The sequence below is a fragment of the Balaenoptera physalus genome (assembly GCF_965194825.1).
Source record: "Balaenoptera physalus genome assembly, chromosome: 10".
In the NCBI taxonomy this organism is placed as follows: domain Eukaryota; kingdom Metazoa; phylum Chordata; class Mammalia; order Artiodactyla; family Balaenopteridae; genus Balaenoptera; species Balaenoptera physalus.
In genome coordinates, this window is record NC_138889.1 from 29965513 (window position 1) to 29978138 (window position 12626).

General features: G+C 37.5%; 1 protein-coding gene and 1 long non-coding RNA gene across 11 annotated transcripts in view; one reads left to right on the forward strand and one right to left on the reverse strand.

Moving 5' to 3' along the window:
* Positions 1-12626, reverse strand: part of GRIA4 (glutamate ionotropic receptor AMPA type subunit 4) — a 548948-nt gene that overhangs the window by 139347 nt on the left and 396975 nt on the right. The gene's annotated exons all lie outside the window — the stretch shown is intronic.
* The window catches only part of LOC309636725, a 332310-nt gene that overhangs the window by 42994 nt on the left and 276690 nt on the right, over positions 1-12626 (forward strand). The gene's annotated exons all lie outside the window — the stretch shown is intronic.

Below are 12626 nucleotides of genomic sequence, written 5' to 3' on the forward strand. Positions count from 1 at the left end.
TGAGTAGATTGGTTTGTAGTCCTGAAAAGCAGGTAAGATTTTTCTAGGCAAAATCTCTGTTTTTAGATACCTCTGATACCACAGAATACTTAGATAATTCTCACCTGCCTATGCAATATTTTATTATGATAAAAAGAATAAGGACAAAACAACATCAAGAGACTTTTCCTTCTGCTACATTAATTTTTTTCTATGAATGTTTTTTAGGAATGTTTAGAAAATTAGAAACTAAGAAATTTTAGGAAAAAGTAATTGGATATTTTAAAAAGTACAACTTTATTTCTGTACTAGAAATTAAAATTCTTATTTTGTGAAACTGAAAATTTCTTTAATTAGAGAAATTCTAATGACAGTTACTAATGAGCAGCTTTGTAGCCTCATTGGTGTCCTCAAAGGTAACAACACAACATAATATTTTCATATACTTTTTTCATTAAAGAAAAAAATTGAATTGTTTTTAGTATTTTAATATCTTCTAAAATAATTCTTTGTAAATGAGTGACTTGTGTATGAAACACAGGAAAACCATTTTATTTTATTATTATTTTTTTCAAGATAGCAGAAGCAGCTTTATTCTGAAGCTTTCACAGCTTTGCACAATTAAAGCATTGGTGATATCCAGTATTTTAAAAGTTGCTGTATGAGTATTACATGTTTAATTAATAAAACAATTCAATTTAATGAAATGTTTAGATAATCCCAGAAATGTTTCAACAGAACTTCAGTCAGAGACATTCACTGTGAGAATTACAGTTATTTCAAACAATATTTGTGAACTAGGGAGCTATGGTAGGGTTCTCATTTCCATTCTTATTCATGTCCCATAACCACACTTTCATGCAGGTGCAAATTTTATTCCTGAGAGGTTGGGGTTAATTTGTGCAATATTGACACCTTGCAAGCTGCCCAGTACCAGAAACAACCTATCTTATTTATAGCTGAAAAGGAAAACAGCTGGAGGCCAACAGATGCACTGTCACTGTTTACTTTCTACTCCACTCCTTGGTTAGTTTTTAACCAGAGCCAAGTTGGCCTCATGTTAACTCCCCTCTGTTTTATACGCCCACCTGCTCTTCCCCTCCTACCAATCTATTTTTCCCAAGGGGCCCAATTCAGGGTTATTTTTTTTTTTAAATTTTCATTGGAGTATAGTTGATTTAAAATGTTGTGTTAGTTTCTGCTGTACAGCAAAGGGAATCAGTTATACATATACATGTATCCACTCATTTTTGACTCTTTTCCCATATAGGTCATTACAGAGTACTGAGAAGAATTCCCTGTGCTATACAGTAAGCCCATACTAGTTATCTATTTTATGTATAGTAGTGTGTATATGTCATTCCCAATCTCCCAATTTGTCCCTCTCCCCTTTTCCCCCCAAGTAACCCTAAGTTTGTTTTTTGATTGGGTTGTTCGTTTTTTTGATATTGAGCTGCATGAGCTGTTTGTATATTTTGGAGTTTAATCCCTTGTCAATTGCTTCATTTGCAAATATTTTCTCCCATTTTGTGGGTTGACTTTTCATTTTGTTTATGGTTTCTTTTGCTGTGCAAAAGATTTAAGTTTAATTAGGTCCCATTTGTTTATTTTTGTTTTTATTTTTATTACTGTAGGAGGTGGACTGAAAAGATCTTGCTGTGATTTATGTCAGAGAGTGTTCTGTCTATGTTTTCCTGCAAGAGTTTTATAGTATCCAGCTTTACAATTAGGCCTTTAATCTGTTTTGAGTTGATTTTTTTGTATGGTGTTAGGGAGTGTTCTAATTTCATTCTTTTACATGTGGCTGTCCAGTTTTCCTAGCACCAGTTATTGAAGAGATTGTTTTTTCTCCACTGTATATTATTGCTTCCTTTGTCATAGATTAGTTGATCATAAGTGCCTGGGTTTAATCTCTGGACTTTCTATCCTGTTCCATTGATATACATTTCTGTTTCTGGACCAGTACCATACTGTCTTGATTACTGTAGCTTTGTAGTATAGTCTGAAGTCTGGGAGTCTGATTCCTCCAGCTCTGTTTTTCTTTCTAAATATAGCTTTGACTATTCAGGGTCTTTTGTATTTCCATACAAATTGTAAAATGTTTTGTTCTAGTTCTGTGAAAAATGCCATTGGTAATTTGATATGGATTGCATTGAATCTGTAGATTGCTTTGGGTAGTATAGTCACTTTGATAGTAATAATTCTTCCAATCCAAGAACATGGTATATCTCTCCATCTGATCTGCTTGTGTCATCTTTGATTTCATTCATCATTATCTTATTGTTTTCTGAGTATTGGTCTTTTCCCTCCTTAGGTGGGTTTATACCTAAGTATTTTATCCTCTTTGATGCAAGGATAAATAGGATTGTTTCCTTAATTTCTGTTTCTGATTTTTCATTGTTAGTGTATAGGAATGCAAGAGATTTCTGCATATTAATTTTATATCCTGCAACTTTACCAAATTCATTGTTGAGTTCTAGTAGTCTTCTGGTGGCATGTTTAGGGTTTTCTATGTACAGTATCAGGTCATCTGAAAACAGTGATTTTACTGTTTTCTTTTACTTTTCTTTTTCTTTTCCAATTTGGTTTCCTTTTCTTTTTCTTCTCTGGTTGCCATGGCTAAAACTTCCAAAACTATGTTGAATAATATTGGTGAGAGTGGGCACCCTTGTATTGTTCCTGATCTTAGAGGAAATGCTTTCAGTTTTTCACCATTGAGAATGATGTTGGCTGTGGGTTTGTTGTATATAGCCTTTATTATGTTAGGTAAGCTCCCTCTATGCCCACTTTCTGGGGAGATTTTATCATAAATCGGTGTTGAATTTTGTCAAAAGCTTTTGCTGCATCTATTGAGATGATCATATGGTTTTTATTCTTCAATTTGTTAATATGGTTTATCACATTGATTGATTTGCAAGTATTGAAGAACCCTTGTCTCCTTGGGATAAATCCCACTTGATCACAGTGTATGATCCTTTTAATGTGTTGTGGATTCTGTTTGATAGTATTTTGTTGAGGAGTTTTGTGTCTATGTTAATCAGTGATATTGGCCTGCAACTTTCTTTTCTTGTGATATCTTTGTCTGGTTTTGGTATCAGGGTGCTGGTGGCCTTGTAGAACGAGCATGGGACTGTTCCTCCCTCTGCAATTTTTTGGAAGAGTTTGAGAAGGATAGGTGTTAACTCTTCTCTAAATCCTAGGTATAATTCACCTTTGAAGCCATCTGGTCCTGGACTTTTGTTTGTTGGAAGATTTTTTAATCACAGTTTCAATTTCATTACTTGTGATTTGTTTGTTCATATTTTTTATTCTTCCTGGTTCAGTCTTGGAAGGTTGTATCTTTCTAAGAATTTGTCCATTTCTCCCAGGTTGTCCATTTTATTGGCATAGAGTTGCTTGTAGTAGTCTCTTATGATCCTTTGTATTTCTGCAATGTCAATTGTAACTTCTCCTTTTTCATTTCTAGTTTTCTTGATTTGAGTCCTTTCCCTTTTTTTCCTGATGAGTCTGGCTAAAGGTTTATCGATTTTGTTTATCTTCTCAAAGAACCAGCTTTTAGTTTCATTGATCTTTGTTATTGTTTTCTTCATTTCTATTTCATTTATTTCTGTTCTGATCTTTATGATTTCTTTCTTTCCACTAACTCTGGGTTTTGTTTGTTCTTCTTGCTCTAGTTGATTTAGGTGTAAAGTTAGGTTGTTTATTTGAGATATTTCTGAGGCAAGATTCTAGTGCTATAACCTTCCATCTTAGAACTGCTTTTGCTGCATCACATAGGTTTTGGATTGCCATGTCCCTAGGTTGTTTTTTTTTTTTTTTCATCTTTGATTTCTTCAGTGATCCACTGGTTGTTTATTAACATATTATTTAGCTTTCATGTGTTTGTGTTTTTTACATTTTTTTCCTGTAATTGATTTCTAATCTCATAGGGCTGTCAGAAAATATGCTTGATATTATTTCAATGTTCTTAAACTTACCAAGGCTTGATTTGAGACCCAAGATGTGATCTTTCCATGAGAATATTCCATGTGCAGTTTAGAAGAAAGTGTATTCTGCTGCTTTCTGATGGAGTGTTCTATAAATATCAAAGTCTATCTGGTCTAATGTGTCATTTAAGACTTTTGTTTCCTTACTGATTTTCTGTTTGGATGATCTGTTCATTGACGAAAGTGGTGTATTAAAGTCCCCCACTATTATTGTGTTTCTGTCAATTTCTCCTTTTATGGCTGTTAGCATTTGCCTTATATATTGAGGTGCTCCTATGTTGGGTGCATATATATTTACAACTGTTATATCTTCTTCTTGTATTGATCACTTGATCATTATGTAGTGTCTTTCCTTGTCTCTTGTAACAGTCTTTAAGTCTATTTTATCTGATATGAGTATTGCTACTCCAGCTTTCTTTTGATTTCCATGTGCATGAAATATCTTTTCCAACCCCTCAGTTTCAGTCTGTATGCATCCCTAGGTCTGAAGTGGGTCTCTTGTAGATAGCATATGTATGGGTCTTGTGGTTTTTATTTTTTTTTATTGGAGTATAATTGCTTTACAATGTTGTGTTAGTTTCTGCTGTACAACACTGTGAATCAGGTATATGTATACATATATTCCCTCACTCTTGGACCTCCTTCCCACCCTCCATCCCACCTATGTAGGTCATCACCGAGCTGAGCTCCCTGTCCCATACAGCAGGTTCCTATGGGTCTTGTTTTTGTATGCATTCAGCCAATCTATGTCTTTTGGTTGAAGCACTTAATACATTAACATTTAGGGTAATTATCAATATATATGTATCAATATGTATGTTACTATTGTCATTTTCTTCATTGTTTGGGTTTGTTTTTGTCCCTTCCGTGCCTCTTTTGTTCTCTTCTCTTGTGGTTTGATCACCATCATAAGTGCTGTGTTTGGGTTGCTTTTTCCTTTTTTTATGTGTACCTATTGTACTTTTTTGGTTTCCATTTCCAATTTGGTTTTGATACAGCAGTCTATATATATATATATATATATATATATATATATACACAAGGTTGTTTTAGGTTGTTGGTCTCTTAATTTCAAATGCATTCCCATTTCCTGCATTTGTACCCTCCTCTTCTTATGGTTGCTTGTTTTAATATCCTATTTGTGTATAGATGATTTCCTACTTTTACTGTATGTTTTCCTTTACCAGTGGGCTTTCCCATTTGTAATTTTCTTGTTTCTCATTGTGGCCTCTTTATCTCCCCTGAATAGAGAGGTTCCTTTAGGATTTGTTGTAAAGCTGTTCTGGTGTTGCTGAATTCTCTTAGCTTTTTCTTATCTGTAAAGCTGTTGATTTCTATGTCATATCTGAATAAGCACCTTGCTGGGTAGAGTATTCTTGGTTGTTGGTTTTTCCCTTTCATCATTTTAAATATATCATGCTACTCCCTTCTGGCCTGCAGAGTTTCTGCTGAAAAATCAGCTGATAACGTTATGGGAATTCCCTTGTATGTTATTTGTTGCTTTTCCCTTGTTGCTTTTAATATTTTTTCTTTGTATTTAATCTTTGTTAGTTTGATTAATATATGTCTTGGAATGTTCCTCCTTGAGTTTATCCTGTATGGGACTCTCTGTGCTTCCTTGAGTTGAGTGACTATTTCCTTTCTCATGTTAGGGAAGTTTTGGACTATAATCTCTTCAAATATTTTTTCAGGCCCTTTCTCTTTCTTTCCTTTTTCTGGGAAACATAAAATGCAAACGTTTGTGTGTTTAATGTTGTCCCAGTGGTCTCTGAGACTGTCCTCATTTCTTTTTATTCTTTTTTCTTTATTCTGTTCCACAGCAGTGATTTCCACCACTCTGTCTTCCAGCTCATTTATTCATTTTCTGCCTCACTTATTCTGCTATTGATTCCTTATAGTGTATTTTTCCTTTTGGTTGTTGTGTTGTTCATTTCTGTTTGTCTGTTTCTTAAATCTTCTATTTTTTTTTGTTGTTGTTGTTGTTAATCATTTCTTGTATCTTCTCAATCTGTGCTTCCGTTCTTTTACCGAGATCTTGGGTCATCTTTACCATCATTACTCTGAATTATTTTTCTGGTAGATTGCCTATCTCCTCTTCATTTAGTTTTCCGTGTATGTTTTTATCTTGCCCCTTCATCTGCAACATATTTATCTGTCATTTCATTTTGTCTGCCTTACTGTGTTTGTGGTCTTTTTCTGCAGGCTGCAGGGTGTTAGTTCCTCTTGCTTCTGGTGTCTGCCCCCTGGTTTGTGAATTTGGTCCTGGCGCTTGTGCAGGCTTCCTGATAGGGGGGGACTGATGCCTTCCCTCTGGTGGGTGGAGTTGGGTCTTGTCACTTTGGTGGACAGGGCCATGTCAAGTGGTGTATTTTGGGGTGTCTGTCAGCTTAGTATGACTTTAGCCAGCCTGTCTGCTGATGGGTGGGGCTGTTTTCCTGTCTTGTTGGTTGTTTGGCCTGAGGCATTCGAGCACTGGAGCTTGCAGGCTTTTGGGTGGGGTCAGGTCTTGGTGCCAAATGAGGACCTCTTGGAGATCTCACACAGATTAATATTCCCTGGAGCCTCTGATACCAGTGTCCTTGCCCCATGGTGCACTACAGCCAACCCCCGCCCTCCCAGGAGGCCCTCCAAGACCCCTAGGTAGGTATAACCCAGGTTCCTATGGAGGTACTGCTTTGTGCTCAGTCCCAGTGCATGTGAGACCCTGTGTGCACCCTCCAAGAGTGGAGTACCTGTTTCCTCCAGCCCTGTGGAGCTCCTGTCCTCAAGCCCTGCTGACCTTCAAGGTTAAATGCTCTGGGGGTTCTTCCTCCTGATGCCAGATGCTCAGACTGTCTTGGAGGGTTATTTTTATATGGGAACATCCTTATATAACCTCCATAGGTTTAATTTTGTGTGTGTGTGTGTGTGAGGGCTGCTTTTAGTATCGATGTCTGCCACCTCTTTCTTCAGTGTATGCTGGTCATTATCCCCTTGATAGGGTGTTTGAGTGGTTTTGTGGTGACCAGGCCTGCCCTGGATAGTAAATAGGGTCTCCCCTTTACTCTGTGGTTGTCAATGCCTGTCAAGGGCAGGGTCTGCTTCCCAGTTGTTTGAATGGAGGCTCCCAGATTTGTCTCATAGCTGTTTCTGATCTACGGAGTGAGGCAGGTGAGATTGGAGCACTCCCATTAGGAAAGAAGCCACTGAGTCTTCCTCCTCTGGAGCAGTTCACCTGTGAGCCTGTTCCATTGTGTCACCTTTCACCCATTGTGTGAGCTCACAAGTTATTCTGTTGTTGGCACTGCTCTCAGCCCCACCTTAACTGTGGGTATGCTGGCAATTGGCCCCGGTGTCTCTCAGGCCTTTTTTTCAACAGGCCACCAACATAGATCCACTGAAGTCAGCTCCCAGGATTGCAGTAATCATAGATCTGGACCTACTGTGGGTTCTATGGGGGCAGCTCAGACTCTGGCCTGGCCCATCACCTGTGTACGTGTTCACAAAGTCCACAGCTGCTAAAGCTAGACCTGTCTTGGCTGCAGGAGCACTCATTGACCACTCAGATATTCTGCAGTCACTGAGTTTACAAAGCCAGTCATGGGGGTGTAATTCTGTGGTTTGTGCATCTGTGAGGAGATATTTTAGTTCTTATTCCTTAGTTGCAGTGCCCCTGGTTTCAGCTCCACCTCTGCGTGGGGGAGCAGGATGCCAAGGGCATAAGAGAGCTGGCCACAGCAGGGATGGGGCATGAGGTGTGGCCAGTGGCTGCAGGTGCAAGAGATCCAGTCCCAGCAGGATCTCTTCCTAGTGTGCTGGGGAGGCAGGAGCTGGAGCATGGGGAGAGAGGCTGCAATGGCAAACCTGCCCTTTGTGCATCACTCAACAATGGTGCTTCACTTCTATGGAGGTCTGGGCTTCCTCCAGGAACATTCCTGGCTGTGGAGCTCCTCTTTCCCATCCCCTCAGGCTGTCTCTTCACAGCCAACAGCAGTCCTCTCCCCGGGTCTGCTCTCCAAACCCCACCTTCCAGCACCCAGACCCTGTCTGCACTGGCAGACACATGTCTCAAGCTGGGATATGCAGAGCTGTGACTTGGACCCTCTGTGTAGATCTCACTCTGTCCTGCCTGCCACAGACTGGTTGTTGCACTCTCCTCTGAGATTCCAAAGCTCCCCTTCTGTCCCAGCTGTTCTCCCTGCTGGTGAGGGGGCTTCCCCAGATGCAGGAACCTGTTCTCTCCTTCAGCTTCCACCCAGAGGTGTGGGTCCTGTCCTGCTTCCTCTCCTTTCCTTTTTCCCTTCTTCTTTCTTTCATCTTACCTGGTTATGCGGGATTTTTCTTGTCTTTTTAGATGTCCAAGGTCCTCTGCTAGTGTTCAGCAGGTTCTCTGTGAGAATTGTTCCATTTGTAGATGTATTCTTGATGCATTTGTGGGGAAAGTTGAACTCTACATCCTGCCACTCCTCTGCCATCTTGACTCCTCAACTCTTTTATTTTAAATCCAGAACATATGAGTTGTGTTGGAAAACAGAGTTTTGCATACATAGCTTTTGGTGAAATGGAGTTTCTGTTCATCTAATCTTTTCTTTTCAATTACATCTAAGGCCTTTTCTTTGTATTAAAGATTCTACAGTCTCATTACAATGAGTTTGGATTTTTACTTTTTAATTTTTGTTTACTTTGTTCAGTATTTTTGTGCTTCCTGATATAAGGATTGTACTTCAACAATTCTGGGCAATTCTCAGCCAATATCCCATAACATATCCATTCAAAGATATTTTCTATTTGCTTCTAGCAGATACTACAATGTTGATACCACTGGCTTTAGGGTCACCTTTATGATAATTTTCCAGTTTCCAGATTCCCAGATCACAGGGTGTGGTATAAATTCAAACTACAATCTGCCTAATGAAGGCTGTGATGACAAATTCTCACCGAAGATATCTCCCTCCCTACACTAAGCCCAGGCCAAGACAGAAAACACTTAAAAGTAGATTTTTTTCTACTCTTCCTCTTTATTGAGGTGTTTCCTTTCAATAGTCTGGCTTTATGTGGGATCTAAGATCTAACTTATTGCCTTGACTGAGCACAAAGTTCCTGTTCTTGAGTGAGCATTAAATCCCCAGTCAGGCTACCCAATCTGACAACTTCCTCAGCACAGTCATCTTGCATTCTTGGCCCTTGAAGATTTTCTTTACTTTCTTTGAAGCTCAGCTATGCATTTGTAATGTTCTACATAGTATTTCTACATGTTTTATATTGCCAGATTTATGTAGTCCATAATTTGTCTAAAACTCAAATCCCCTTGACAATCTCACCATAAAGATGAGGACAAGCAATAAATAGATTGCAGTATAAAGAAAGTTTGGTAAATAAGCAGTTTAATTACTCATGTTATTGGATAATGCAAACCTGAGTGATCTAGCATGGGCTGAGCAGGCTGGAGCCCTCTTATTCTTTGGGAAGCTCAGTTACAGCTTTTGCAAAGATAATTATCAAGGATGGTTGGTACATATTTGGGAAACTGCATACTCTATTGTTGAATCTTACTAGAGATTCCTGCTATTTGATCTCAGCAAGGATTGTTGCCACTTGGCAATCCATTATTCATCTCTTGCTGATTCACTATAACTTTTCTCTGGTGTGGCTATTTAAGGCTTTTATGCACTCTCTTTAACCCCCTTACTCCTCCAGCCTCTACTTTCTCAGCTTGCATTTTCTGTGTGGCTGTAGTCAATCACCTCTGATTTCTTTTAAATTCATTTTAAAGTATAAACACTTGTAAATGTTAAAAAGATATGGAACCAATGGAAATTCTGCACTAGGTGTCTCCATGAAGAAACCACTCTTGGTTCTAGATTGCTAGAAAGAACTATAATAAACTAGAGCTTACGTAATACATTTTCAAGAGGTGAGGATTTAACAAAAACACAAAGAACTGAAAGTGACATAAATCCTGACAGAAAAGACCTTGCACAGCTTGATATGTATCAATATTCTGGAAACTGAGAACTCAAGGGCCAGAGATCTGAAGATTTATTTACCTGGCTGGTTATGCTAGACAGAATACCATTTTTGCTGAGCCAGATCCTGGCTGGGAAAAAACAAATGTGCTAGACAAACTGTGGCAAAGGCCTCATTGCCTTTAAATACTCACCACCCTAACCTAGTGTGGCCATGGTGTAAGGTCAGATTTTGGTCCCTCTGCTAAGCATCCACCACTAGATGGAAATTTCTTTGTGAAAAAAACCCTAATTTATACTCTGTAGTAAAGTGTCCTACACCTAGAAGGTCATTTGTCTAAGGGATTTTTTTTTTTTTTTTAATGACTGTGTAAAACTGACAATGTCATGAGTATGGCTTTTCATAACTTTCATCCTCACAACCAAAGTGAAGACTATACCGTAAAAAAACCAAATCTGAGTGACTTAATTTTGCATGCAGACCAAACATTGTGTCTCTGTATTTCTGATGTTATTCTTTTATAAAGAGGGAAAATAAACAGCTTGAGGTGAAAGATATGTATAGCTGATTCACTTTGTTATAAAGCAGAAACTAACACACCATTGTAAAGCAATTATACTCCAATAAAGATATTAAAATAAATAAATAAAATAAACCATTAAGAAAATACAACAGCAAAAAAAAAAAAGAAAAAAAGAAAAAGAAAAATAGCATTACCTTCATACAGTGTGTTTGGCCAAGTCATTAAGAGAAAACAATGCCTAGGGTGAGGACTTGGTTGCAATAATTAAGTATGGCCTTTCATAGAGACAGAAAAATGTAGGACTAGAAAATCTGCATCTCCATTCTTTTTACCTTCTTGAAAGACACAGAGGATGCAACTAGACAAAGAATAATGATCAAGTGTCTCTTTAGAGTTCTAAGTAATGGGTTAGGAAAGATTATACAAGTTACATTGATTATTCTCTTTCAAAGGAGTCCATCTTTACGAGAATAAAATGCTTACAGAAAGTGACTAATTGATTCCTTTAATTACTTTTTCTTGTTTGTTTTTTAGGAAACAAACAGTTGTTTAGAAGTATCTTTGGTGCTGGTCAAATGAGTCAGTTCTAAAATTAAGCCTATGTATATTACCATGGTAAACCCCAGATGAGATCCCAACAATTGTTTTATTAACAAATTATGACATAATTGATATTTATGAATGTGACTTCTAAGTATTTATTAATTTATTAAAATTAGGGAAAATGGATCCAGGACAGTTCCATCTTGATCCCACCTTTAGATAAATTTAATTCAATAGCTGTTACCTATGTACAAGTTTAGGGTAAGGAGATTCAAGGACTATAAAGTAAGTCAGTGCTGCTGTTATAAGGGTGTTTACTTTCTAGTAAGGGTATAAGATTTAAATAGAAATGACTGAAATGCAGAGCAGAGTAAAGGGAGTGCTGTGGGTTTTAAGGAGAAGTGGTATCACTTGGTTAGGAGAATAGGTAGTTTTAAAGAGAGAACAGATAATAAATATTGATTGAAATATAAAGAAGTTAATGAGGATATAAATGTCACAAACACTAGTTTATTAAGATCAACTCAAGACTCCCAAATGAATGATAGTTCAGCCTTCAATCCACAATCTGATTTTATGTTAATTATTTATATTTCAATGACTTATAAAGCACTCAGATGTCTTTCTAGATAAGAGCTTATATTACCTCAAATTATTATTATAAAGCTAAGATCATTATATTGAGCACTCTTTTTAAGCTAAAGATCTGCAATGGCACACTCGAGTATGAATGATTTTGGTTTCCCTTTTAATTTGATTTCATAAGTTAGCTGGAAATTCCTCTCCCAGGAATTGTTAATTGTTATTATGTTCCAGAGAATTCAGTGACACGGAGAAAAGAGTACAACATATTTGGTGGTGATAGGGACGTGATGCTTGGTAAATGTTGGAAACATTATCATGAAGGCAGTCACTATCACTAATACTTTTTTTAATAGACATTCCAAAGTCCCAAATGTCCCCTGAATGTTGATTTTTAAGATGCTTCAAAATATATTATTATTGATAAAAACAAAAGCTTTAGTTTGTTTAGTTTACTTCAGTTCCATCAAAGTAAGACATAAGGCAAAGGACTTTTGCAAACAACCTGCAGACTTAAACTACAGCTTGTAAAATAACAGCAGGCCCTCAGTATGATGCACAGATGGGGAGAGGAAAATAAGGAATCCCTGACCAAAAAGGACTAAGGCTGTTTAGTGTGAGAAGAAATTCAGGGAGAAGATAGGGAATGAGAACTCTCTCCATATATTTAAAGATAAAGAGGTGCATACACATATGCATTTTCTTCTATACTAGGAAATGTTAAAAATTATAAAAGTTTCTAATTAGGACAAACTCTTTTTAGAGGAAAGGGAGGGGAAGAGGGTTGTCCATAATAAGATGGTTGCCTCTTAAAGTAGTGACCTCTCTCTCACTGGAAGTTCCTAGTAGATACTGACTGACTACAAGTAAAAGATTTTGAGTACCCTTCTTTGAGCTCTAGAATACTGTACAAACTTAAATTCTTATGTCTGTATTGTTAGTCAGTGTAATATACACTACTGATGCTCCACCTATGTTTTTCCTCTTACTATTTCAATGTATACTTGCTCACCTTCTAACTGCCAGCCCCTGAATTTCCTTGACTCAGGGTCTTCTCTGGTCTCTAG